Source organism: Sorex araneus, chromosome 10 (genome assembly GCF_027595985.1).
Source record: "Sorex araneus isolate mSorAra2 chromosome 10, mSorAra2.pri, whole genome shotgun sequence".
In the NCBI taxonomy this organism is placed as follows: Eukaryota; Metazoa; Chordata; class Mammalia; order Eulipotyphla; family Soricidae; genus Sorex; species Sorex araneus.
In genome coordinates this window covers 35,378,715-35,401,831 of record NC_073311.1, presented here as the reverse complement: position 1 = coordinate 35,401,831, position 23,117 = coordinate 35,378,715, and the positions used below count along the sequence as shown (strand labels likewise).

The window sequence follows — 23,117 nt, the reverse complement described above, 5'->3', positions numbered from 1 at the left end:
ACTCAAAGATGGCAATTCTCTCCAAATTAATCTATAAAGTGGTTGCAGTTATCATTGAAACCCATTAAGTTTTCCCCCATGTCATTTTACAAGTTGATCTTTAAGGAAAGGATACAAAAAACTGCCCAAGATAACTTAGAAAAACAAGGAATTTGCCTCACCAGATGAACCACTGTCCACTGTCATCCTATTGCTCATTGATTTGCTCAAGTGGGCACCAGGAACATCTCCATTGTGAGACTTGTTGTTACTGCTTTTGGCATATCGAATACGCCATGGGTAGCTTGCCAGGCTCTCCGAGAGGGGCAGAGGAATCGAATCCGGGTTGGCCACGTGCAAGGCAAACACCCTACCCCCTACTCTCCAGCACCTCACCAGATAACAAGGCTTATTATGAAACTACAGCAATTTCAAAAGAATGGCATTGGTATTGAGACAGAAAAACACAACAACAAAACAGAAAAGAATACCATAAACAGGGCTGTCAGTTGTGGAAAAACATACATATGGTAGAGATAAGATTACAACTAGTTAGGAAAGATAAAGTCGATAAATGGTACTGGATCAGTTAGGTTTTCATTTGGAATGTTTTAAAAATTCCTAGTTGAGATAGAGAGAGAGAGAGAGCGGAAGAAGAGAGAGAGGGAGGGAGGGAGGGAGGGAGAGAGAGAAAGAGAGAGAGAGAGAGAGAGAGAGAGAGAGAGAGAGAGAGAGAGAGAAGAAAAGTGCCTGCCAGAGGCTGGAGTGATAGCACAGCAAGTAGGGCGTTTGCCTTGCACGCAGCTGACCTAGATTCAATTCCTGGCATCCCATATGGTCCCCCGAGCACTGCCAGGAGTAATTCCTGAGTCATGAGCCAGGAGTAACCCCTGTGCATTGCTGGGTGTGACCCAAAAAGAAAAAAGAAAAAAGAAAAATGCCTACCATAGAGTCAGGATGGGGGGGTGGGTGTTGGGGGTTATTGGGGGGAAACTGGGGACACTGGTGCTGGGAAATGTACACTGGTAGAGAGATGTATATTAGAACAGTGTATAGTTGAAACCTAATCATGAACAGCTTTGTAAGGGACTATCTCACAGTGACTCAACATAAAAATTTAATATATTTTTTTGAAATCCTAGTTTACCTCAAACAAAAAATTAAGACCAAGGTAAAATCAATAACTAAAGAGGAAAGTGACACTTTAAATTTTTATGGCCTCAGAAAATACAAAAATAAAAAATATAGATTGTAACTCTGACAGTGGTCAAATTCAAATGCAAGCCACCATTTTATTTTATTTTTTATGTGCTTTTTATCCTTTTTTTTTAAAGAATTTTATTTTATTGAATCACCATGTGGAAAATTACTATGCTTTCAGGCTTAAGTCTCAGTTATACAATGCTGAAACAACCATCCCTTCACCAGTGCCCATATCCCACCACAAAAAAAAAAAAAACACATCAACAACAACAACAAAAAACAGCACACCTCCCATCCCTCCCCCCCGCAACCCACCCCACCATGTAACTGATAATTTCACTTTACTTTCTATTTACTATGGTTACATTCAATATTTCAACACAAACCTCACTATTATTGTTAGGAGTACCCCACTAGTCAGACATGTTGTGAAGAGATATGAGGTCACGCAGCCGCAGTAGCGGCCACGCTGGCAAACCACCATTTTAAAATGTGAAAAGACAAGTTAAAAATTGGAGAATAGGGGCTGGAGCAATAGCACAGCGGGTAGGGTGTTTGCCTTGCACGCAGCTGACCCAGGTTCGATTCCTAGCATCCCATATGGTCCCCTGAGCACTGCCAGGGGTAATTCCTGAGTGCAGAGCCAGGAGTAACCCCTGTGCATTGCCGGGTGTGACCCAAAAAGAAAAAAAAAATGGAGAACAACAGTTTAATCTGTGAAACTCTACGAAGGTGTTTAAATGCATATCTCAATGTATAAAAGCCAACAAAAGGTTATCATGCAGAACATGTAAAGAAATTCTATGAACCTACAAGAAAAATGGGGAAGTGGGGATAGATAAGTACCAGAAATTCTCTAAAAACAAATCTTAAAGGGTAAGATCTTTTAAAAAACAAAAGTAATAATAAGGAAATACAAATTTTAAGTGTTCTTCCATTCCATCATCATTAGACTGGCTATGATTAAAAGCATAACAGGGGCTGGAGTGATAGCACAGCGGGTAGGGCGTTTGCCTTGCACGCAGCTGACCCAGGTTCGATTCCCAGCATCCCATATGGTCCCCTGAGCACCACCAGGAGTAATTCCTGAGTGCATGAGCCAGGAGTAACCCCTGTGCATCGCCAGGTGTGACCCAAAAAAGAAAAAAAAAAAGCATAACAGCAAGTGTTGAGGATTCAGGGAAATTCTTTTTTTTTGTTTAAAATATCTTGAGATACACAGTTACAAAGTTATTCATGATTAGGTCTTGTCATACAATGTTCCAGCACGAGTCCCTTCACCAGTGTACATCCCACCACCGATGTTGGATTCCAGGAAATTCTCACACACAGCTAGTGACTCTAAATCAGTGCAATCTCTTTGGAGAATGAATTGAAACTGCCTAAGCTGACAATGATCACACCTAAAATGCCTCAACAATGCTACTGCTATATGTATATCCCAGAGAACGTCCCATATCCTAGACACTGGAATCTACTGAAAGGATGCTTTAGACAGAACTGTATAATGGAGAAATAGATCAGAATATGAATGAAGAGTCAATTTGAGGGGCTGGAGCAATAGCACAGCAGGTAGGGCATTTGCCTTGCATGCAGTTGACCCTGGTTCGATTCCCAGCATCCCATATGGTCCCCTGAGCACCGTCAGGAATAATTCCTGAGTGCAAAGCCAAGAGTATCCACTGAGCATCGCCGGGTGTGACCCAAAAAAGGCAAAAGAAAAAAAGTCAATGCGATAATACAGTGGGTAACCCTTCCCTTGCATGCTTCCAACCCAGCATTCGATATGATTCTCTGAGCACAATCAAGAGTGATCCCCAAATACAGTGACAGGAGAGGCCCTGAGCACTGCCAAGTATGGCTCAGAATCAAAAAGAAAGAAAGAAAATAAATTTTAAAACGTCAATTTAGCAATTAATTTAAATGAATTAACTCTCTAAAATCTTGAGCCACAATGTTGGACCTGAGAGGCAAACTGAGAAAGATCAGCGGCTACCAAGACTTTTCCAGTTCTAGGAGGCATTCTCACCTCCTGGCTGATCTCTCCCACAGGAAAATAGAAGAGTAATTGCTTCCAGTTGTCCTTCCTTATATTGCCCTTCACTATTGCACATCCTGCTTTGGCCTTCCCGTAGCTCCCCATGGCCACCGCAATAACAGCATATTCCAGACCAAGGTCTCCTTGGCCTTCTCAATCTCCCTCCCCCTTTTCCAGCACCCTCCCTGCCTCCACCCCTTCTCGCTCCTTGCTGTTTACACTTCTCCCGGTCTTGGGGCCATCTTGTTTTTCCATGCTCAGGGCAAAGACCTTACTAGATGAGGCCAACAGCACTTCCTGTGGTGCCTTGTCTTGGCTTGCTTCTTCTATCATTAGGAGTTTCTATTTTAAAGTCAAACATCCTTAGCTGCCTTTTCCCCTGGCGTTCTACTAATCCCTTCACCCCTGCCTCTCTTTCAAGTCAAAGGAACCGTCCACCCATCAGAATCCTATGTTACTTTTTTGTAAAAATCCAGTTCCTTTAATTCTCTCATTTCCTACCCATATGGTTTTGCCTGTATTGCCAGGGACCAGAGCAGTGATCTGCAACAGCAGGAACTTGACAATACATGTTGGTTTATTCATAAGCATTTTTACAGATATTTAAAATAAATAAAATATTGCCTTGCGATTGAGACTAAACCCAGGGTCTCACACAAGTGATCTACCTCTGAGCGCCATTCCTAATCCTTGTACACATTTGGGGGGAGGGGGCACACCCAGCTGTGCTTAGAGCTTTCTTCTGGCTCTGTACTCAAGGGTCCCTCTTGGATTTGGGGAACCATGTGGGATGCCAGGTATTGAACTCTGGTTGGTTGCATGCAAGGCAAGCAACTTGGGTTCTACGTAGTACTACCATCCAGCCCCCTTATATACACTTTTAAAGCAATCAAAACCAGAAGTAGGGTACCCAACTGACATGTTCGAGGCCCTAAGTTTGATCCCTTGCACAAGAAACAAAAATGAAACAAAAAAAAGATGCAATGTTTATGGCAGTTAGTACTTACAGAAATCTCTGCCTGTAGGGAAAGATGTTTTTAAATGGATAGGAAACATACATTTCCTACATACTTCCTGACTCCATAAGTATACACTATATAATAAGCACTTTCTACCCTTGTAACTTGGGATAGTTTATCCTTGAGGAAGGTAGGGGGTGTCAAAGGATCAAAAAGTAGAACAAGAAGGTCTTAAGTTAAATCTATAACTTCTTTTTAAATGAGACAAAAATGCAGCATTTGTCCTACCTGCTTATTTTCTAAGTCTTGAGTGGTGGTTATAGACATAGCTTTACAGAATTCTCTGAACTTTTCTGATTGAGTGATTTCATAATAAAAGTTACGCTGTTGTTAAAAAAGGGGGGGGGATATGAAACGACAACCTTATAGAGATGAAGAATAAATTAACAGCTGCCAGGATTGAGGAATCGGGGGTGGGAAAGATGGAGGTGAGAACAAATGGTGAGGCCATCTTCATGGTGGTGGAGTCATGTGTTACACTGGTGATTACACCAATTAACAGGTGATATAATGGCACACACACTTCTGACCAATGTCAACTTTGTGGTTCTGCTCACATAGCAGCTACACTGATGGAACCCTGGAGAAACTGGGTGAAAGGTCCACGGGTTCTCCCTGCCTCTTTCTGTCCTGTCCTGGAAAGTTCCTGTGAAGGGCCAAAGAGATGGTACAGGGGTTAAGGCACTGACTTTGTAGGTGGATAATATTGTTATCCCGGGCACCACATATGGTCTCATCAGCATAGAGCCAGGAATAAGCCCTGACCACTGGTTGATATGGACCCAAAACAACAAAAAAAGAAAAGTCCTGTGACTCTACATTGACTTTCAAATTAAAATATTTTTAAATAAAGAAAGAAAAAGCCCACCTAAAAACTAATATAATTTTTGACAAATGAAACAAGTGAAGACCCACCCACACTCTGCCCAAAACAGAGTTATCTACAATAATCGTTATGTGGGGCCGGACTGGGAGTTTTCTTTAAGCAATCAAGCCAAGAAACACTTAGCTCTAAATCTTGAGGGGCGGGGTGATTGGAAAAATAGTACAGTGAGTAACGCACCTGACTCAGTAGCTATTTTGCAAATAAATGATAATGCCCAGAAGAAAAGTTGTGTGCATGTGTGTATGTGTGTGTGTGTGTGTGTGTGTGTGTGTGAGAGAGAGAGAGAGAGAGAGAGAGAGAGAGAGAGAGAGAGAGAGAGAGAGAAGAAAAAAGTTCCTGAAGCAGTTTTCACAGAGGCAATCTGGGGTGGGGGGAGGTGGATGAGGTGGGAAGGATGATGGGAGGGAAACTGGGGACATTGGTGGTAGGAAATGTACTCTAATTGATGAACGGATGGTTATTAGATCACTTTATGACTGAAACCCAATCTGAACAACCTTGAGACTGTGTATCTCGTGGAGATTCAATTAAAAAAAATAAATACATGAAAAGTCCTTGCATAAAATCCTACACCTAGTAAGAATGTTACTAAAAGTGAAAAATTGGGAATGAGGGAAGATAGCTGAAAGGCCAGAAGCACATGCTTTTCAGGCAGGAGACACGGGTTCCACTCCCACGGTTATGGCCTCTGAGCAGTGCCAGAGTGCTGGAACTAGCCCCAGAGCACTGCTGGGTGTGACCCTAAACCAAACTGAACCAAAAGCAAAGAATCATAGCCTATTATCTATAAAGCAAATCCAAACAGGAATTCTACAGCCTAAAGATGCTCCTACATATGGTATGTGCTGTTTATGTAATCTGGGAGGATGAAGAGTTCTTACTGAGAAATATAAAATTGCGGATAAGTACAGCGAGGGGTGAGCAAATTTAATGAAATTACCACAACTGCCTACACCCTCTCCTTGGAGAATGCAGCTGGGAAAACCATACCCTCCCCAGAAAGAGAGAGAAGGGGAAAAAAATGCATCATTTTATTTGGATAATTGTAGAGGTTTCGATAAGATATAATCACAAGTTCAACAGTCCCAATAAAAAAAAAAGAATAAAAATATAGTCTCTATTAATCAGACACAAAACCTAACATTGCTATAAACTTAAAGTTCTCAGAGACGATTCAGCAAGAGTATATGCTATGGTCATTTAAAATTTAAAAGAAAGGCAGATAGAGGCAGGGGAGTCAGGTGGGGGCGGTGGGAGGAATACTGGGGACATTGCTGGTATGAAATGCACGCTGGTGGAGGGATGGGTGTTCAATGATTGTATGACTGAAACTCAAGAAAGTTTTGTACCTATATCTCATGGTGTTTCAATAAAAATGAAACAAAATACATAGATTAAAAATAAATAAAAATAAATAAAGCACTGGAATGAATCAAAAAGAAGAAGAAGAAGAAGAAGTAAAGAAAAAAAGAAAAGCAAGGGAATATCTTTTAGTCATGAAACAACTGAATTTAAAACTCCTGAAATAAGACCTACTCTGAGGAAGAAGGACCCAGCCCACTTTCAGCTGGCTGGAGAAAAATCATCCCAGCTCCAGGAGTACTTACACATGCAAGAAATTTGAGACTCAATTTATTTTTAAAAGGTACATTCGAGTAGACAACAACCCTGCTCTGCAGCCTGAAATCACAACAGCGGCGTGTGACAGAGAGACTTGGTCTCCCATCTGAACTGAGAGTGGCAGTGTGTGCAACAAGTCTGGGGGGGAAAATCAGGTTTCAAAAAGGAGAAGCAATCTAAAATGCGACTGGATTTTTAAAAGTAGTTGAAATATTTAAAATAAAGTATTTTAGAACTATTATCAACTTGAACTTAAAAGTTTTGGATTGTACTCAGTGAAATGTGTGTCTATTATAAAAAAATGAAGAAAAGCCAAAGTTCTTTTATTTTCACTAATGAGTAAGATTCCAAAAGCATTACTATCTACCCACTGACAAACATTCTTAAATCACGAATACTTGTGACAAAAAAAGGCTCACTTTGACAAGACTTTAAGTATATAAACAAATCTAAGTGTAATACCCATCACACATTTTGCAAAAGGGATGAAATTGAGGTAATAAAAATACTCTCAACAGAGCCCTACTTTTTAAAGTATTGTTGACAGGAAGAACCAGTACCCCGTGTTTCTAGTTGGATTATCCAATTTAATATATTAATTCGGTAATTTTAAAAATGTTGCTTAAAGTACTAAGTACATAATTATGAAGTTAATTTAAACTGTTATTTAATACACAAAAATCAAAGACCTACAAGTACAGATTTTCCTCTTAAATCCCAGTGTTGGAGAACTCACGTTTCTCTGCTAACTTCCTTATATAACATTCTTTCTAGTAATGTGGGGAAATATGTGCTCATATTGTCAGCTGCCAACAACAAAATTCTCTATAATAAATTGACTTCACATTGACTACGGAAGAAAAACAGAATTAAGTCTTCAAAAGAAATAAGAGTAAGAAAAGAAATCAGATGATTTTTTCTTATGGAAACTAAAAAAAAAAAATCTAGCAACTGTCCATTAGTTAATTATTGAGATTTAAAATAAAATATATCTTAAAGCCTTATACAATTAGAAAGTCAGAAGGTAGTAGAGATAATAATAGTTAAGAAACAAATTTGTTTCATTTTTAAACTCTTTTTTCAACAGAATATGTAAAGAGTTGTGAAAATGAAAGTACGATAATATTGAAGGTCAATTTCAGTCAAAATTAGAAAGAGTTCAGCTAAAATATTCTATCTCAACTTGTTTGATATTCTGACTTTATCTTTAATTTAAACATTGCTTACTTAAATTTATTAGCTTCAGAATTATGAAATTTCTTTCAGATTATAAAGATGTGTGAGGAAATTAAAAAAAAAAAAGGCCCTGGACTTAGAAACCACTTTATTTTTTTTCCATTCTATTTTCTAAAACACTTTATTTCCAAATCTCTAAAGCAAATAATCCCCCAGGTGCTTCCTGTCTAGTTGTGAAGAAGAACATTCTATTTCAGGATAACAGGGAACAACACATTTCACCCTCTCTCTTGTCCTGCTGACCTCTGATGTGATACTGGGAAAACGAAGTGTCGGGAATGAAGAGTTCTGGTTAGACAGGCTTTCCGTGTCTCCTGGTTTACTTCTTTTATTTTAGGGCATAAGTCTCTGTATGATTACAGGGTAACTTTAAAAGCCACAGAGATTCAGACCTTAAATGGGAAAATCTAGCGTAGTTTTTCTTTTCCTTTTTTTTTTACTTTTCTTTTTTCCTGTCATCTAGATTCTAGCCTGATGTGACTGTGTCCTTAATGATGAGTTTCGAGGGTGACAGAACTGGGGTTTGAAAGAGCTGTTTTTCAGACAAGCAGGTAATTTTATAGGCGAAAATCTTGTCCAAGTTCTTTAATTCCCAGTGGGTTTAGTGTTACCACTAAGGTATTTCGTGTTACCACTATGTTCACTTTTAAAGCGATTTAATTAGAATTTGAAATGCAATTTTTTTAAGTCTGATTTCTATCTTGATATCTGTCAGGTTTCATCTGTATTAAGTTTTAACTACGAAAAGAAAGGAAGGAAGGAAGGAGGGAGGGAGGGAGGGAGGGAGGGAGGGAGGGAGGGAGGGAGGGAGGAAGGAAGGAAGGAAGGAAGGAAGGAAGGAAGGAAGGAAGGAAGGAAGGAAGGAAGGAAGGAAGGAAGGAAGGAAGGAAGGAAGGAAGGAAGGAAAAGCCAGTCAGCCACTTCAATTAAAAGTAAGAAATGAGGGGCCAGAGCGATAGTACAGTGGCTAGGGTGTTTGCCTTGCACATGGCCGACCTGGGTTTGATCTCCAGCATCCCATATCGTTCCCTGAGCACTGCCAAGAGTTATTCCTGAGTACAGAAACAGGAGTAAGCCTTGAGCCTCACTGGGTATGACCCAAAAAGTCAAAACAAACAAATAAAATAAAAGTAAGAAATGAAGCACTTCTGTATAGGTAAAATGCTTCAAGGGCCTGCAGTCAGAACAGCTCAAACATCCCTAGTGGATCAGAATCTAGATACAGAGTCAGATCACTCTGATAATAATTACAAAGTTCATTTTCTCTGTCTGAGTTGCAGGAAGTCAATTCCACTGTGCCTAGAACTGCACCCCCTCATACTCCGTCACCTCCCATCATGAGTGGATGCAAAGGTTAAATTATAATTGGTATGAAAATAAATGCAAAGAGAAAAAAAGGCAAAAGAAGGGAAGTGAAGAAAGTTGTCACAGGAGAAACTTTTTGCTATTGCTGTCCTCCATCGCCATATTCTAAACTAATCTAACTGAAGAGCTATCAGAAAAGAGGAGATGTTTTTCCAATTCTTTCTTAGGATTTCTAGACCGTTGTTTTAACTGGAGCCAGTCAAAGCATGAAGCTGTGTGCCTGCCCCATAGCTCTGGATGTCTCTGATCATGCCCTCCTGAGCTGCTGCAGGCCCCTGACCATGTCTGAAGACCAAAGGCAGAACTCTCCAGAGACAGCCTTTCTGGAACGGCCACTTAAATCCAGCTCACTTCATTAGCAAAAGAACAAGATTATTTGATCTTCACACTAAATGTGCTTGTATAAAAATGAATGATATCTTAAGGAAAAGACGAGATTGTATTTGTAACTTAAAAGACAATGGTAACATTTGAATTACTAAAATATTTATTAGAACAATAGTTCTTAGAAATTTCTCAGGAATCTGATTTTTAAATATGCATTCAAATATTAACGTTGGGGGAGCTTATAGACACATATAAGATGTGAAGATGCACTCCATAAATTTACATGGTTTAATAAAACAACAAGAGATCGATACAATTAAAGTTTTCAACTACCATATCAAAATGAAAGTATCAAATATTAATGCATATATTCTGTGCAACATTCTAGATATACTCAACACACACAAATAACCATGAGCACACAGAACTATTAGCACAGATGTGAGTAATAGCAGGAAACAGGAAACAACCCCAATGTCTATCAGTAAGTGAATGAGTGGGTCAAGGATGGTGCACATACCAGGAATAATGTGTAGATGCTGAAAAGAATGTAGTTGAGCTTTTTGTTACCATAAAGAGCTATAAAGCTCTACAAAGACTCCACACATTAAACTTCAAAAGCAAATTGTAGAACAAAGTATACAGCATAATCATATCTGTGTGCACTTTTTAAAAGGCAAATTAAATATATCCTCATCTCACAATGAAAAATTCTTGGGGGACAAAAAAATACAATTTTAAGGAGAGTTCCCTCCGGAGAGTGAAAGGAGAGGAGAAGGTCGGCAATTTTAGTTCTTGCTTCATATCCTTTTGAAATCGGATTTGACTTCTAACTGAATCCGTCATAGCCACTTTATTACTTTAAAAACAATTGTGTGTGGGTGCGGGGGAGTGTCGGGAGAGAGAAATAGCTGCAATAAAACATAAAAACAGAACGGATGCCTTTTAGGAGATAATCCATGAAAACTACTTTGCGCAGCCACTCCCTCACTTGCATGGGGTAAGTGAGGTTATATAAACAGATGTTAACTCGCTAGACACTGCGCAGCGCGGTGAGCAGGGCTGTTTACTCTCCGTGCCACACGCCTCTGGGTGGTATCTAAGTGTTAAATACGTGGGCATCTGTCAATCTCCGTCACTGCGTTGTGGAAGCGCCAGGAGTCCCCTCTGCTTCCCCGCTCCTGCTCCCCTTGGCAGGCCGAGCTGCCCAGCAGGGAAACTGGACTCAGCAGGCAAACACACACAGAAACTTTTTCTGCCTGGTCTGACCAGCAGCAGCGAGGTCCCTTTCCTGGTGACAGTCTGTGTGCAACTCCTAGACCCTACAGGAACTCGGTGCGGAAACTCTACAGTGAGAAAGAAACCAACTTTTAAGTGGGAGTCTTTTCTCCAGCAGAAAGACCCACACGTTCTCCTCCGCACCCCAGACTTGCCCATTCTCCCTTAACTAGTTCCTAGAAACATCAACCGGGCTAGTCCCTTCTCCCGTCTAGGAGATGTAAATCAAAGTCAACGCCTCTCCGCGCTGAGACTTGGCTTTAACCTTTATGAACCGTAAAAGTGATCTCCTCTGGCCTTTTATTAACCTGCTTGTTAAAAGTCTTTTCAAAGGGTTGAGTTGGCAGTTCTGGAGCTTAACTAAATATTCCTCTGTGATAAATTATATTTCAATAAGGCGTTTTTTTTAATATGGTCATTCTGTTCCAAGTATATTCAGAGGCTTCACTGCAGAAACAAAGAAAGCCGTTATTCAGCCGATTAGTGTGAAGAGAGGACGCGGGGCTTTTAAAGAAAAGTTAACTCACTATGTTACCAGGTAATAGCTCTCAAGCAGCCGGCTGTAACTTGCACTTCCAATATTTATAATAAAGAAGACGTATTTTTCATGTGTAAATTGGAAAGCTTCCTTTGCCGTACCGCATTTCCCCCAAATGCTTCTCTCCCTCCCAAAATCACAAAAACAAAACAAAAGACAGCAAGAACAGTCAACAGCAATCATGTCTCAAGATTAGCCTCAAAGTAATCGCTGATAAATGAGATGAGAATAAAGGGAAAGATGCCTTTTTTTATAAAAGTTAGGAAAAGTGTCAGCAGTTAGAACTGGATTTTATCATATTGATAACTAAAAAAAAAAAATCTAAATTCTTAACTTTGTCATAAATCCGTACAAACAGTCCGATCCTTTAGCAATGTTGGCACCGTCAGAAGATGCTGCTAAGAGTCCTCAAAACTGGAACTGTTATTTTTTCTGTCACTTGAAAAAAAGTTCTTCTGTGAAATTCAAATAACACTAAGTTCCTACAAGTCAACCTGGAAAAAATCTGAATGTTTTCCTAGAAAAAGCGCCAGACATCAATTTTATCTGGCAACATTATCAAAAAACATCAGACCATAAAACTATACCTTCCTGGGCCTCACAAGCAACGCAGCAAGGATTTTTTCACCAGCTGATCAAAGAGTAACAACTCCACAGTCCAACGTACAATATGAGCAAAAGGGGCTGCTGGAGTGATAGTACAGAAGGAAGAGTACTTGCTTTGCATGCAGTCGGCCCAGGCTCCGTCCCCGGTGCCCCATATGATGCTCAAGTGATCCCGGAACCCAGAGCCAGGAGTAAGCCCTGAGCACACCAGGTGTGCCACTGCCCCCCCAACACCCCCCCCCCAACACTGCAAGAAAAAGAAAAAAACAACCTGAGCAACACACAGAAATTAACCCCTGCTGCTGAGAAACTCGAGGGGGTGGTGGTAGGGAATGGGTGTAAAATTTATATCTAGCTTGTCAATTTTTAAAAATTTCAATCTATCTTCACAATCCTATTGCACAGTATTATTCAACTGCCCTTACTCTCTTTCAAAAACACAATCAACAAGTGTAATTTTTGTTCGCATATTTTGTGTTACTTTGAAGACAACAGAGAAAATGGAAATTTAGGGGGAAAATATATCCCCTTCACATAAGGTATAGTTAATGTGCTTCCTGAACTTGAAACAGAAAGTCCCTTTGGGATCTATCAGTCATTTATTCAACACCTACCATGAAAAATGTAGTGGGGACTGCAAGGCTCTTTCTGGACAGAATTTGTGTAGCTAGAGAACACTGTAAGGATGGGAAAGTGTAGGAATGGCAGGGGCCAAAGAAGGAGAGCTGATTTTTCCCATACCCTTCTATACTTTTGATATATTTTTTTAATTATTCAAACTTTTTTTTTCTGGTGAAACTAATTTTAATTTTTTTTCATTTTTACTTTGCATTTCAATATTAGAGTTTAGGTTACATATTTACAGTAGTCTTAATTCTTATGGTTTTGAAATATAGGTTTGATATAATCCACTACATCCAAATTCCTTATGTACTTGTAATTTGCCTCTTTTTTTCCCCCACCCATGCTCCGCTAGTTGATTTTTTAAATTACACGAATGACTGTGACTATACTTTTCATTAAATAGGAATAGGAAGGGAGAAACGCTGCAGAAAGTGGAAGAATTTGGCTCCAGAAACACAATGGGGTACATAACCCATATCTATTAAATTCACTGGGTCTCTGGAATCTCCCACAAATTCTTCCTCTTTCCTCTCTTCCCCTTGGACTGGAGCGATAGCACAGGGGGTAGGGCGCTTGTCTTGCACACGACCAACCAGAGTTCAATTCCTCCATCCCTCTTGGAGAGCCCAGCAAGCTACCAAGAGTATCCTGCCCGAATGGCAGAACCTGGCAAGCTACCCGAGGCATATTCGATATGCCAAAATCAGTAACAACAAATCTCACAATGGAGACATTATTGGTGCCCGCTCAAGCAAATTGATGAACAACAGGACAATAGTGATACAGTGCTAGTGTTACTCTCTTCCCCTTAGCCTTTATGATTACTTCCTAATCAACTTCCTCGACTATGAGCTCTGACCTCTCTTGAGACCCATGGTAGTCTAGAAAAGACTAGATTCTTTCTTATAATAATGTGTTCAAAAAATAAAATTAAGGGCCAGCAAGATAGAATAGGGATTAAGCCACTTGCCTTCCATATGACTAATCGCAATTTTATCTGCTAACAATATTCTTAGAGTACACACCTCCTAAGCAACACCAAGTGTGACCTCAAAAAAATATATTGACAGTGATATAATTAAATTTAAGGATTAAAAATGATTAATTCGGGGCTGGAGCGATAGCACAGCGGGTAGGGCGTTTGCCTTGCACGCGGCCGACCCGGGTTCAAATCCCAGCATCCCATATGGTCCCCTGAGAACTGCCAGGAGTAATTCCTGAGTATAGAACCAGGAGTAACCCCTGTGCATCGCCAAGTGTGACCCAAAAAGAAAAAAAAATGATTAATTCTACCAAAGGTGCACATATCAAATTACTTTCAAGCTTTGACATGGTAATATTCCTATTTCTTGAATGAATGATTCATTAAATGGCACAATATAACTTGTCTAATGATGACAGAAATTTTGGTTTGAAGTATATAATGTAAATGGTACTTTGAAATATCTGCAATAACTGGGATATATCAAAATACCTGCTTTCAATCAATGAAAACCTTCATCTTTTGCTCAATTCAACTTTGATCTGCCACTTGGACTCTATTGTTCAAAGAAATGCTAGATTTCAGTTTGAGGTCAGTGACACACTGTCATTTTTGATCTATCCAAGTTCACACATCCCAATCATATCCTTGCAATAAGGGATAAGAAGCCCTGATATAGGGCCGAGCCCGTCTAGACCAGCCTGCCTCATTGCCACGAAATCAAACTGTTCTTTCTCCCGCCTGGAAATCCTCTCCAGTTCTTGCTTTCACATATGAAGCTACACCCACAACAATAGAACCTGGATCTCAGGTGTCTCCTTCACCTGGCACGTAGGTCAGGCCAAGCCGTCTTTCAGTTCCCATCAAAGGCCACCTTCTCCCTGATTCCTTCCCACCAACCCAGGCAGTTCCTCTCCTGCTTCCCGCTCTTCGGCCCTTGTTAGGTGAGCCATGATCTCACGGCACAGTGATGACAGGCATGTCTGTGTCCCTACTCCCCAGCAGCCCTGTGAAAGTGCAGACAGTGGTTTTGATTTTCATTTTGGGGGTGGGCCACACCCACCAAGAGCTGATTTACTCTTGGTGCTGTGCTCAGGGACCACTCCTGGAGGGCTCAGGGGGACCCTTTGCAGTGCTGGAGATCAAATATGGGTGGGCCTTGTGCAAGGCAAGAACCTTAACCCTTGTACCATCTCCCTGGCCCCAAGATGGTGGTTTTTTTTACCCCCATTTTCCTAGGACCTTTGCCTCATGCCTGGCACGAGGCAATAGTGGTTCGTTAAATATTTCTTGAGTGAGGACCTTTCCTGTGGCTCACAGACAGCTGTCACGAAGGAAGGAGAGGGATGAATGATCCTGTAGCAGCTGAGAAAGCTTTGGAAAACAAGGGGACAGAGGAAAGGGATTAAAGAGGCTTTGTGTTCCCCCTTGCAGTTTACCTGAGGTCTAATTAGTCGAGCTGCAGAAGAAACAAGAGGGGCACAAGCTCTGCCGGGGCTGGGGTGGCCCCATTTAACAGAAGTCTGGCCAAGGAGCTGGGAGTCGAAGTGACAAGACATTCAAATGTCATCAGGGGATTCTTGAATTTCTTCTTTCCCAGGGGCTGAGCGCCCCAAGTCATGAAGGCAGAGGGGGCTGCCCTGTTGGCCCGGGTTCCAGAATGACCCTGAGGTGAGGCTTCTGGTGATAATGGCCACAAAGGGTAGTGGAGAAGTCTGTACTATTTTAAGACAGAAGTTTTTGTTGTCCCTGAGAGTTTGGAGTTGTACTGCATTGCTTAGTTTTAAAATAAATAAACAAACAAATAAACTAGATTTTGAAGTCTGTGGAGATAGCTTGTGGTCAGGACACACATGTGTTGCCTACCCAAGACCAGGCATTCAATCCCAAGTGCTCCTGACCCCCAGAGCACTACCTGGTGTTGTGGACCTGCTGGTCCTCGAGAACCATGAGGTCTGAGCAATGCCAGGCCTAAGCGTTGACCTGTCTGACCTGTCTGGCCCAGTTGATGGAATATCACCAGGAGTGATTCCAGATTCCCTGAGCACTACTGAGGAGACTCTTCACACACACACACACACACACACACACACACACACACACACACACACACACACACACACAAAATTAAAAAAAATTTACATTATGGGACCAGGAATGTGGCTCATTGATAGCAGAAAAGCTTTAATGCATGAAGTCCTGGACTTCAGTGGGGAAGGCACATACCTGGCAGTGCTCAGGAGTTACTCCTGGCTCTGCACTCAGGACACTCAGGAATTACTCCGGGCAGTGCTCAGGGAACCATATGAGATCCCAAGGATCAAACCCCAGTTGGCCACATGCAAGGCAAGCCCTACCCTCTGTACTGTTGCTCCAGCCACCCAAAACTTTAATTTGATTTTGACTGCTGCATAATTCAAATAACTTATCTCCAAAGGAAATTGGTGATTTGGAAGAACAGGTTGGTTATGGTTGCAGAGACCATAAAACAGTGGAAGAAAGGAGAAAAGATATAAATTCACATGGACAGAAATATCTCAAGCTGGATGCTCAGGCTTTGGGGTATTCTTGTATTTGCTTGAAATCGAATTGCTAATAATACCATAGTGAATTGGTCAGACAGGGTCCTAGTCCTTTCACTGTTACTTTGTGTTGACTGAAAGTTATATGGTCTGGCACAGGATTTTCTAAGATTTTCTCACTCGTAACCATCTTCGGCTTGAGAAATTTTTATATGACCCCATGTCTAGGATATATAAAATAAGTATATATATCAAATATTGACTGATAATTAAATCACAAAGAGAATTATTTTAAACCAAATTTTTATAGATTTTTTCACTACCTCACATTCAGTTATATGACAACCCCCCCACCTCAAACCACATTTTAAGAAGCTAGGTGCTAGAACACATCGCTGAAATTTAGGGTAGCTGCAGCCTTCATAAAAGGTATGGTAAGGTCACTGAGGTAAAGGAGAGAAGAGTAAACAAAAGCAAGAGTTTTGGTGTCAAACTGGCCTGACAATAAGATCTCAGTCATTTAATCTCTGCCCCAATCTTTTTATCTCTAAAGGAAACACAACAGAATTTACTTCAAAATCATGTTGAGAGCAATAAAAGAGATTCAAAATATAATGCCTAACATCACTAAATGGTTTCACTCTTTCAGTCTCTTGGTTTGTTTGTTTCTTTCTTTCTTTCTTTCTTTCTTTGGTCACACTCAACAAAACACAGGGGTTACTCCTGGCTCTGCACTCAGGAATTACTCCTGGTGGTGCTCGGGGGACCATATGGGATGCTGGGAATGGAACCTGGGTCGGCTTCATGCAAGGCAAACGCCCTACCTGCTGTGCTATCGCTCCAGCCCCATCAGTCTCTTGGAAAGCCAACAGTTGGTCTGTTCTAGAATGGCTGTCTCACTGTCATGCCTTCAATATAAGATAACCCATGGTTTGCCCAATTTAGCTTCAACTAACACTGAACCCAATGATGATGGTTCAGACAGATCTCTTGGGAACCTTCAGCCATTCCCAGATTCAGTGACGGGCTCTGTCTATGTCTGCATACTTCCCTCCTCCAGAACTATTAGTCTCACCCATGTGCCCCACTTAAAAATAGATCCAGGCAACCCAGGAGTTAAGGCACTTGCATACAGGTGGTCAACACAGGTTTGAATCCCCAGCACCACATCTGGTCCTTTGAGCACCACCAAGATTGATCCCTGAACACAGAGCCAGGAATAAATAGCCCCTGAGCACAATCAGATGCAGCTCCAAAGCAAAAACAAAACAAAGCAAACAAAAAAAAAATAGATCCAGGCAAGTCCAGATGTGAAGAAACACTGGGACAAGATCATTCATGTTACAATATCATACTATTTTTTACCAAAGAATCTAAGAATTACCTCAGTACATTCTAGATCTCGGTGTTCTCTTTCTCATCTCTCTTTTATGAATTTCTTGATTTATTGGCCCCGGGAATGGAAAAGCAAAGCTCAAAAGTATTCCTGTCCATTGAGAATCATTCATGAGAACAATGTGTAATTTTTTTTAAAGATTCAAACACATACATATTCAGCTCACAATTTCCTGGGAGTACAGCCATTCTCATAACTCAGAACAAAGACAGTCTTCCAGATCCCCTAACAGTAAAAATTCATCCAAGATGATGGTTGACACACTGCAGATTCCTGTATCTCCATCAAAACCAAGATCTAAAATACAAACCACAACTTTTTTTTTTTGGGGGGGGGGGGTGGGGGTAGAGTGTGCACAGTTGTACTCAGGCTACTCCTGGCTCTGTGCTCAGGAGTGATCTCTCCTGAAAGTGCTCTAGGGACCGTAAGTGGTCCCAGAAATTCAAACCAGGATTGGTTTCATGTAATGAAAGCACCGTAACCTCTGTACTATCTTTCTGGCCCCAAAACTCCTTAACTATGGACAGTGCTCAGAGATCCACAGCCAAGAGAACACAACATTCTTCTACACTGGATGGAAATGGAGTTAACTCATTTGTGGAAAAGCTGATAAATGGTACAGAATTAAAAGGGGTTTTGTTTTGTTTTGTTTTTTCAAAATAAAGGAACATGAATTATGAAACTGAGATAATATCTATATTATAATTGAAATGGACAATGGGACTCAACAGAAATGTGGCACTTAGCTTCCTCTGACCTTGCCCATCTCAAAGAAGAGGGCTGCTCTGGCCTCTGGGCACTGGGGCTACCTCCTTGGAAGGGTCCAGAAAGTAAGCTGCTCATCTTATAGGTGAAGTAACTGAGACCCTAAAAGATTCAATATTTGGCCCAAAGCCAAACAACGAGAAGTGTAACCCAAGTTGAATTCCTAGCTCAAAATTCTGCCCACTGTACCCCCGTATCTTCTTTTGCTAGGAACGAAACTGCCAGTTAAGCCCAAGTGCCAGGTGCAGAAGCAGGTTTGCAAGGGGAAATTTATATTTGCAGGACCCACAGCCCCATACACCATGACAATCTGAGTCCACATACAGAGGAAGTCAGCATGCAAACCCTCAGTCTTCTCCCCAGCCCCTGGCTCCTTCCCCTCCCTCTTAGACCTCTCAGCTTATTTGAAAAAGCTTTTATCCACTGTGTCCTGGATAAATTCCATAGCCTTCAACAAAGTTTGGAAAGATCTTAAACAAACCTCTCCCCTCCTCTTTAACCCTACCTGGGGATCTAAAGATGCCTTCCTTCCTGCCCTTTATCCTCTGACATTTTCTCTAACACCCCCAGGCAGGCTGATTATACCCTGTCTGAAGAGAGCTATCATTGTCTTTTTCACTGCTTAACAATGAATCACCCTGTGATTCCTCGGCTTCAAGCGCCTGTGCAATGTGGTTCCCAAGACATAGGCTGAAACTGCAGAGTCCAAGGAAAACCTCGGGTTGGATCCTCCATAACTGCCCCCTCGCTAGGAAGGTTATTTTTTTCTCTCAAGCCTCCGTTTGATGTTCCATGGGGCAGGGGGTGGGTAGGACCAGAATAAAGGCATTAGCAGTTTGTTTCTGATGAAATAGAGTAAATATGTGTGCATTGTTCCCAGTAGAGTATTGAATCCCCTTCAGTTCCTCCTCACCAACCCTACTCATGGGCCATGAGAGCTGCCCTAATGCACCAAGATTTTTTTTTCTTTTTTACTCTTTTTCTATTCCTGGTAGAATTCAGTAGGTATTCAATAAATGCTGAGTGTTAAAAAAAAAAAAAAAAAAAACAGGATTTAAAAAAAAAAGGAGTGTTCCAGAGAGGAGGAAGTGAAAAGAATGAAATCAGCGCGCAAGGGGTGGGGGGGAGGTGGCTTAGTACCACATTACTTGAAGCCCTGAGTCCGCTCTCCAGCCCCATAAACAAGTAATAAATGAATAATGAGTGAATAATTGAATAAAATGAAGTCAGAAGGAGGAGGAAATGGGTCCTGGAACTGTTACAACTAAAGAGTAGCTAGCTATAGGGGCTGGAGCGATAGCACAGTGGGTAGGGTGTTTGCCTTGCACAAGGCTGACCCGGGTTCAATTCCCAGCATCCCATATGGTCCCCTGAGCACCACCAGGAGTAATTCCTGAGTGCAAAGCCAGGAGTAACTCCTGAGCATCACCAGGTGTGACCCAAAAAAGAAAAAAAAAAAAAAAAAAAGAGTAGCTATAGGAGACTAGAAAGAGTGTAGTGGGTAAGATGTTTGTCTTGCATGCAGCCAATCTGAGTTCAATCCCAAAAATGCCATATGTTCCCCTAAATATTTCCAAGCATGATCCCTGAGCACAGCTGCTTGTGTTCCCCACCCCTCTCAAAATAATTAAAATATAATTAAAGAGTTGCTATAAACACCAGTTATAGGACTTTGAAAACATCCTGTCTCTCCCTCCTAAGTATATTCTGCAAGTAATAAGGAAAAGACACTGAATCTTTTCAGTGAGATGAGGAATCTGCCATCAACAATGTATTGGAGTCCACATAAAATTGACACATATCGTTTAAAAGAAAAAAATATTCACTCCTCCATTTATTCCTACTCCACTCTCCCAACTGAGGCTCCCACTCAGAAAGTCTAAGGAACTTCTTGCTCTGATGAGGTCTCAATTACCACAGGAGATACAATAACCCAGATCAACCGTGTGTTGGTGAAACTACCATCTAGACAAGGAAAGGCAACTGGGGGCATCTGCCAACTTCTAAGAGGCAAATTGCTCCCACCATGGATGATCTTAATCTATTCATGAATTAGCTGAATTCATGAAATAGCTGAATCTATTCAGCTCACAAAAACCGGAATATTCAGCAATTGGCTCTCAGGAGTTCTCAACACACCACTCGCTCTCTCCCTTCATTTTCTATTCTTACCATCTTTGGTGGGGAGGGAGGAGAGGGGGGAGGGGGGAGACGGAGCCATACCCCCAAGGTGCTGGGGGTAGTATGTAGTGCCAGGGCTCGACCCCCTGGTTCAGCATTCACTGAGTGCCACTTGCTCCCTTTTCTATAATGTTTTTGTATCTTTATTAACATTTATTGCCTAATGGTCAAGGAAAATAAGAGAACAGGCAAGCAGCTGATGTTTGTCAGTGGTTTTAGTAAAGGAGATAAAATGAGGAGGAAGCTGAAACGATTAGCTGGCTGTCTTTATGGGTTTCAATCATTCCCATTCTCTCTGCCCCCATTACTGGAGATAAGTAAAAGCAGATGCCCTAATCAAATGTGCAAAAGACACTCAGTCCAAATAGAATTGAGAGCCACAACCTGGAAATAGAAATGAGGAGAAAAGCAGCTATGCTGGAAACCTAAGAAGGCCAACTTCATCAAGATGGCAGAGAAGAAGCTAAAATGGGAAATCAAACTTCTTAGGGTAGAAATAACAAAACATTTTTCAGAATGTGAAGGATCACAGTGGCTTTCTAGACCAGAACGCAAACAGGAAAATGCATCCCCAATGAACAGAAGGGGAAACCATCTAGAAACATACAAAGCTGGAGGGTGGGAGAAGGTATTGTCCTACCCAATGGTGCTCCGGGGTCATTAGGAAGCGCTCATGGGACCAAGGGATGCTAGAGACTGAATCCAGGTCTCCTACATGCAAAGCATGTGCTCTATTCTTCGTGCTCTCTCTCTGATCCCAACATATGAGTGTTCTTTGGTTTTGGGGGCCACACCTGGCTGTGCTCGGGGGATTACATACGGTGCTGGGAATCCAATCCAGTTTGGCTGCGTGCAAAGCCTACATGTGTCTTGATGCTGCTGGAAACTGTGGCATGATAGGGAAATGATAGGAGGTTTGGTGATGACATCTCACTCTCTGCCAAGGAAAGGGGCGTCTGGGGTGGTACGTGTGCTCCACCCAAGGGAAGACAGTCCTCCCCTCCTCCCTGGGACTCCGCTAGCGTGGCCCCTCTCTCTGGTCTCTCTCAGAGGCAGCACTGCAGGAATTTATATTTTTCAGAAAGACCCTCTGGTCACAGGGCCAGTCAGCCCTTGTAAGTTAAGGGAGTCGTTGAAGAATCAGAGTTGTTAACCAGGGTCATTTTATGCTTATGACTCCGTAAATGTAAATCAGGGGACCCCTTTTCTCTGCAACCACGTGGGTAGGTTCCGCATCAGCATGGCCAGGGCTCTGCAGGGGTAGGGGACAAAGGCCAGCTTTGCTCCCTGATTTCAGGCTGGCCTCCAAGAGCGGCTTTTTCCACACCAGGACTTTCACACGCTGCTGCGCCACAGCTGTTACTTTACTTTAGTAATAGAGTGAAGAATCCTGAACTCAAGCCACAGAGAGGAAATATGAGAAAAATCAAAAATATGTGAAGACAAGGAAAACCAAACCTCTGGAGGGGTGAAACTGAATCATTCCATAAAAAGACAGAGGACACTGACAGCCCATTCAAAGGACCAACAGCACCTGCCGGTGAAGGAGGGGTGCCAATGCCCATAAAATAAACATTAAAGCACTAGGGTGGCGGGAGGAGCACTCCTGTGGAGTGGGTGGGGATGGAAGTTTGTATGCCTGGAACCCTGTCATCAACAGTATTGTAAATTGCCCTGCCTCAAATAAAGATATTTTTAAAAGATCAATACACGAAGGGAAAAAAAATTAGAGCAGACACATAACAGAAGTGTGACATCTGAGGCTGAAGGTATGGGGGGTGGGGGGAGAGAAGAGAGATTTAATCATAAAGTATATGAAATCACTCAATTATCCGCCTCAAGGAGAATGTAATTACCCGCTTTCACTAGCCATATAGCAAGATGAGCTAAGAGTGACGTTATGATACAGGGGGAAAGCGAGGCAGGAAGTAGCTAGGACACTGTGCCCAGGAGCAGGCCCACGAAGAATGGGCTCCCCCATTGAGGTGGCAAGTGGGCAGTCACCCAAGCATCCCCGGCGCGGGTGAGTCACAGCTGGCAGAGGCAGGAATGAGATCATAAAGCAGCATGCATGGCAGGTTTTCGATTTTCAACCAGCAAACAGGTCAAAGATGTAGCGACAACTCAAGACAAGGAACGCAGGACTTGAATGTGGATCGAGGCATCATAAAGTCTGTGTCCTGGGTGGAAGGTTGGGGGGGGAATGATCCCACCCAGAATTCCAAGGCCTGTTATTTAAATTTCAGAGGGAAACAGTTGGGGGAGGGAGGGTACCAACAAGTCCGCTTCAATCAAGTAATAGCAGACAGGGTGCTTGCCTTACAGGTAGCTGAGCCAGTTCAATTCTTGGCACCACATATGGTCCCCGTCGCCGTGCCAAGAGGGAATGATCGCTGAGCACAGAACCAGGAGTCAGCCTTGAGCACCAACCAGGTGTAGCCCCAAAACCCAACAAACTAAGTGAGGTGGTTTCAATAAATTGGCTTCAAGCTTTACCATTCTGAAAAACTGAAAACTGGAAGAGGGAACTATAATACCTGAAAAATCAAGAA

General features: G+C 41.9%; 1 protein-coding gene across 2 annotated transcripts in view; it reads right to left on the bottom strand.

Moving 5' to 3' along the window:
• The window catches only part of LOC101545288 (death domain-containing protein CRADD), a 363,451-nt gene that overhangs the window by 331,833 nt on the left and 8,501 nt on the right, over positions 1-23,117 (bottom strand). The gene's annotated exons all lie outside the window — the stretch shown is intronic.